A 6,551-nucleotide genomic window follows, 5' to 3' on the forward strand; every position below is an offset into this window, starting at 1 on the left:
AAGTGAAAAACAAAACACACAAATAAATATATCTTTGTGGTTTGGGGAAAAATAAGGAAAAAAAATACTGCCAATTGAGGCTGGCACCAGAGGAGAATATCATTACAGGAATCTCCTGGCAGAGCTGGACCCTGAGGCTGTAACCACCCGCTTGGGATTCTTTGCTATCTCCATTATGGCCATCAGAGGTGTCCTTTAACTTTCTGGTCCACATTTAGAGAAAGGATTTTGCTCTTGTTTTGTGATAACTTAACTGAAATGTGCTCGCTTCGGCAGCACATATACTAAAATTGGAACGATACAGAGAAGATTAGCATGGCCACTGCGCAAGGATGACATGCAAATTCGTGAAGCATTCCGTATTTTTTCGGGAGTTGGTGATGGACAGGGAGGCCTGGCGTGCTGCGATTCATGGGGCTGCAAAGAGTCAGACATGACTGAGTGACTGAACTGAACTGAACTGAGATGTGGTAGAATATTTTTTATATCACTTGCCAAAAATCAAGAATTAAAAGGGAAGCAATCATACAGGAACACTGTTGTTGTTGTTTTCCGGTCACTAAGTCACGTCTAACTCTTCGTGACCCCATGGACTATATAGCGCACCAGGCCCCTCTGTCCTTCACTATCTCCCGAGTTTGCTCAAATTCATGTCCATTGAGTTGATGATGCTATCTAACCATCATAGAAGAACACTATGAATCTTCTAAACAATTCCAATGAAAGTTTAGAAAAGCAGACAGGGTTTGCTGTAGGCTATAGGTTAGGCTGCAGTTTGCTACCCTCTTCTCTAAATGGTAAGATCTTGTCCATTCCCATGGGCAAAATAAGCTCTTGACAAGTTCTCTCTTTACAAGTTCACTAGCTCTGTCTCACAAGAGCTTTCTTTGGCTACCTGCATCCCTCAGCTTTCAGATGAATAAGGAAGGTTAAGGATGATTATCTATTGAGGGTTTTCCTCCCCTAAGATCTTGCCTCTTTCCTGGTTCAATGGCATCAAACATTATCTGCCCCTCCAGGGACCACTCACCCTCTATAGTCTAAAGTGGGCCCTTCCTTTATAAATCTTTAAACAAAAATCATAATCTTGTCAGAAAATGATGCAAGAATTGTAGCAGCTTTGTAAAATGTGGACTCATTTAGTTAGGAAACAGAGACTCATTTCCTCATGAATTTTTTAGAAACATAATGCAATTACTCTTATTATTAATGGATCTGTTGTTTATTCAAGGCAGAGAGTGCACATATAGAAACAAATTTGCTTTGGGTTTCTCAGTGAACCCTGAATAATGCAGAAATATTTGACTGCTGAAGTCAGAGGGCTGAAAGCTGCTGGGTTGAGGTTGGGAGAAAAGGGGTATTACATCATCTCCATACATATTCTACCTATATTCCTACATCAGCTAGTATTGGTACTTACATACAGAAAAGTTATCCCTAAAAAAATTCAAGCCTTTAGCAGAAGAAATCAAGGATCCCAATTTTCTCCTGCCATCACTCAAAGCTATCACTCAAGTCAAAAGCTTGGGTCTGTTTGGATTGAGAGCCTTGGACTCCTTTCTTTTCTTCTTGAAGTTAAGATTGACATGGGTATGGTGATACTCAAGACAAATACCAGGGTGGTTCTTATAGCCAGTAAATGTACCACAATCTTATTCCAGACAAGCAGTCACTGACTTAGCTCATTTGAAGACTGTACGATCCATCTCATTTCTTACAACTGCAAAGCAGGAGCTTCCCTGATGGTCCAGTGGTTAAGACTCCATGCTTCTAATGCAGAGAGAGGGCTTGGGTTCAATCCATGATCAGTCAACAAAGATCCACATACCATTGGCCCAGCCAGAAAACAACAACAACAAAACTGCAAAGCGGATGTGATATCATGGATTTGAGCATCCCATCATCTCCTGGCTCTGTACATCTGATGCTCCCATTTCCCTCTGACATGTCTCCATCATTGTGATTTTTTGGCATGTCCTTTGTCTCTGGAACTTCAAGATGCTCCAATCTCATCTCCTGTATTTACTGCCCCAGTCCGTGGGTCAGTTATTTCCTTTGCATTCCAAGGTGGACTGGTTCCTTTTTACTGGAGAATATGGATGTATTTCACAACGTCTGGATGCAAGGTGTGACAAATCGTATTTTTCATTTAGGATTAAAAATAGGTAGGTTCCCTCTTAAGATCTTATGGTGAGCACTGCCATTATCCAGGGAGGAGGTTGGTGGTGTGAGGAAGCTATGTATTCACAAGTTTTAAAGAGTTTCCTGGAAGCCACCATCCATGTTGAGAAAAGGCCTTTGCCATTGGAAAATTTCTCATAGCTATTTATGAATGAAGACCGAGGAAGAACAGTAACCCTGGCATGCCTGTGATCTACTTGTAGGCCTTACCCTGAGATTAACAGAGTCCCAGGTGTGACGGTAGATCATGTGAGCTGCTTCATGAGATAATTTAGATTTGGAGTCTTTAAGCTGAAGTACTAAGAGCAGCCTCTTAGGGTTTTGTGTGTTAGTATCTATTGTGTGCTTTTTCTACTCTAGAGGGTGTAGATTGGAGCTAATGATTTGAGTTAGTCTCCCAATTTGTTTGTCAGTATGGTGATTCTTTCCACCTGCAATATAGGAGACTCCTTGCAATGCAGGAAACATGGTTTGATGGTTTGATCCCTGGATCAGGAAGATCCCACATCAGGAAGATCCTCTGGAGAAGGAAATGGCAATCCACTCCACTATTCTTGCCTGGGAAATCCCATGGACCTAGGAGCCTGGTGGGTTACAGTCTCTGTGGACTGTACGCAAGAGTTGGACACAACTTAGCAACTACACCAGCAGCACCACCACCATCATGATTCTTTATAGGAACAAGAAGAATAACAGTGTAATAATATTATGAAAAAGAACTTGATGATTATCACATGTGAGAATAATGGGACAAGGGAGAGTGAAAACCAGAAGAGTGTTCTGATTCAAAGTTGTTGGTGATACTTTAATAAAAATGGGGACATGAGGTATCAATGCAGAAGTCTACAAGAAGGTTGGAAATGTGTGTCTGGAATCAGAAAAGATCTGGGTGAATGGATTCAGGATCCATTTTTCCAGACATAATGAATTATTTTTTTCCTTGGGTCTGACATGTACTTTGAAAATTGTAGTATATATGCTGGAAATAGTAGTATGTGGATGATTTTTAATTCAAAGGGGATAAATGAGTTAAATATGAAGATACTTCAAAGAATAAAGCTCAATTTCCTCTCTCATGTCCTTTTAGAATATATGAGTGTTAAATTCAAGATCTAAATAGCAACGACAAAAAAAAAACTCGTCCAATGTACTGCTAGATTACAAAGTTATAAGCATGTGCTCTATGCTAATGTGAGAATTGCTGTGATTATAGGAGCTGTTGGTAAATTGCATGTTTCAAAAAGTAGAAATTACTTTCCCTTGAGAAATGTGAAAGTTATTTTGGGGTTATATTTGTGTTTTGTTTGTAAGTTACTTTTCTTGAGATATGTAGTTCTTAATTTGGGGTTGTATTTTTATTTCCTTAACAGAGAGTTGGCACTTTGTAACTATCAGCACTTCTGGTTAAGTTGAACAAACTAACTGTTGTAGATATATCTATGCTGATTGTTCATGTTAGTTAAACTCACTGTGAAATGGGAGGAACCAGGTAAATTCTTCTCTGTGTCATACGTCTAACATGTTGGAGGCCAGTTTTAATATGAATCTACAAAGGGAAATAATTGAAAAAGCCAAGTTAGAAATTTTATTCCTTTTAAGGGAGATTTAAAACCAAGTCATATATTCATTGGAAGGAATCTTCAAGATGACTTTTATTTTTCTGTAAGGTTTCCCTGAGTGTGATTAAGGATGGGGTGTAGGTAGAGCTTATTGAGCCTACAAGACCCACAGTGTGGGATAATCGAGTGGCTTTTTCCTTTGGTGTCCATCAGCAACATTTTTGTCATGCCCTTTTCTGAACATTGGTGATGACACAGAGATGTGACAAATATGCACGTGTGGTAGATATACCCCAATTATCCTTGTAATTCTGATCCCTTTTATCGAGGACTCAGAATTCTTCTATACCAGGGATCCAAACAGTTGTTATTAAAAATACATGGTACAACCCATCAGCTATCTTTGTGAAAGAAGAAACAAAACCTCATAAGAATACTAATAGATTTGGAAACCTCAGCTGGATCCATCAAAAACAGAAATGTTCAAGAACCAGGTGGTTTCCCAGTGCAAACATTTGCTGATTGCAACTTTGGTTCAATTACTGTAATTTATCTTTCTACTGAGTCCTCCTCTTTCAATATCAGCACATTAGAATTGCAAGTTCATTGGGTTTTGGCCAAAATCTTCTTAATCAACTCTGTATCACTGCCATTTTAGGCAGGGTCCTGTCCAAATCAGCTTTTGTTATGCTGTTTCTAATGCAGGTGTGCCAGTGGCCTGAAATAAGGCCACATCTTAAGCCCCAGGACAAAACCAGCCAGAATCTCTTAGGACATTAATTACACTTTTCAGATCAATGAAATTTTATACTCCCCCAAAGTAGAGAGGACGAAAATGGCAATTTGGCAGTGTTCCCCATGGTGTGGACTCAATACCCTTTCCCTCTAATCCCAAATCAATGATGTGCTCTGGCTCTGACTGGGACAGGCCTGAGGCACTGTGCCAAAGGAATCCAGAAGGTTCTGTCTTTGCAAATGTGAATCAGTGTTAATCTGAGGTCTGATGACCTCAATTTTAATCTTGGTCTTGCTATTACTCAGTTTTTATAAAGCCTCACTTTTCTTATCTATAAAAGAATGTAATAAAGTATTGAAAACATGTTTCTACTTTCTGATTTCTGTCTACCTTATTTCTCCTGCTCTCTCTTTAAATAGACCTTAAGCTCTGAATTTCACAGAACTGACCAGGCTTTAAAAACTGAGGTAGGATATAAGCCTCTCCATGCCCTTCCTTCATATTCATTGCAACAAAACTGACATTGCTTTCATTTTTCTCTACTTTAAGCACTGCAGAAAGCTATGGATACCCGATACAAAGAAAAGGCAAGCATGAGAACAGTAAATTTAAGATCTGAGAAAAGGGTATGAACAAAATATTCATAGAAGACTAAATATTTATGAGCAGACATGGGAATATGTTGATGCTCAGTGGTAATCAAGGGAATACCAATTTGTAATATCACATTTCAAGCATCAAAGTAATTTTAAAAAATAATGCCATACTTTATGCTGATGAGAAGGGTGAGATTTATATTGCTCATCAGAGTGTACATACATACAGTCTCAGTGGCTCAGTCATTTCCAACTCTTTGCTACCCTGTGGACCGAGCCTGCTGGGGTCCTCCATCCATGACATTTCCCAGACAAGAGTACTAGAGTGGGTTGCTATTTTCTTCTCCAGTGCATCTTCATGACCCAGGGATAAAACCCACATCTCCTTTGTTTCCTGCATTGGCAGGTGGATTCTTCCCACCGAGGAAGCCTAGTCAGAGTATAAATTGTGAAAAACTTTATATAGAAAATAATTTAGCAATATGTACCAAGAGCCACTGGGCCCACTGCCCCCACCCAACTCCTTTTAGGATTTATTCTAAAAAATCCATTCAGAAAATTGAATAAATATTTCTGTAATTATGTCTAAAAGCAACACAAATACCTAACAACAGAGAGTTCAATAAAGTATAGTATAATGATGGGATGTCACATGATACGATCATTTAAAATGACTTATTAAAGAGTAGTTAATATTAACAGAACAAAATAATTATGCAGTAGAGTCTACCGGAAGTATGCTGTGATTTTAATTATGTAAGTATATTTTATATACATACTTTAGTATGTGAGATCATTCTGTCATCTTTGAGATTGCATCCAAGTACTGAATTTTGGACTATTTTTTTGACCATGATGGCTACTCCATTTCTTCTGAGGGATTCCTGCCCGCAGTAGTAGATATAATGGTCATCTGGGTTAAATTCACCCATTCCAGTCCATTTGAGTTCCCTGATTCCTAGAATGTCGATGTTCACTCTTGTCATCTCCTGTTTGACCACTTCCAATTTGCCTTGATTCATGGACCTGACATTCCAGGTTCCTATGCAATATTGCTCTTTACAGCATCGGACCTTGCTTCTATCACCAGTCACATCCACAACTGGGTATTGTTTTTGCTTTGGCTCCATCCCTTCATTCGTTCTGAAGTTATTTCTCCACTGATCTCCAGTAGCATATTGGGCACCTACTGACCTGGGGAGTTCTTCTTTCAGTATCCTATCATTTTGCCTTTTCATACTGTACATGGGGTTCTCAAGGCAAGAATACTGAAGTGGTTTGCCATTCCCTTCTCCAGTGGACCACATTCTGTCAGACCTCTCCACCATGATCTGCCCATCTTGGGTGGCCCCACGGGCTTGGCTTAGTTTCATTGAGTTAGACAAGGCTGTGGTCCTAGTCTAGTCAAGGCTATGGTTTTTCCAGTAGTCATGTATGGATGTGAGAGTTGGACTGTGAAGAAAGCTGAGTGCCGAAGAA

General features: G+C 39.4%; 1 non-coding gene across 1 annotated transcript; it reads left to right on the top strand.

The window, feature by feature from the left end:
* Window positions 1-260: 260 nt before the first annotated feature.
* On the top strand, window positions 261-367 carry LOC138990287 (U6 spliceosomal RNA). The gene has a single exon (XR_011466403.1). It is a non-coding gene; the product is annotated as a U6 spliceosomal RNA (small nuclear RNA).
* The last annotated feature ends 6,184 nt before the right edge of the window (window positions 368-6,551 follow it).

The sequence above is a fragment of the Bos mutus genome, chromosome 12 (genome assembly GCF_027580195.1).
Source record: "Bos mutus isolate GX-2022 chromosome 12, NWIPB_WYAK_1.1, whole genome shotgun sequence".
NCBI lineage: Eukaryota > Metazoa > Chordata > Mammalia > Artiodactyla > Bovidae > Bos > Bos mutus.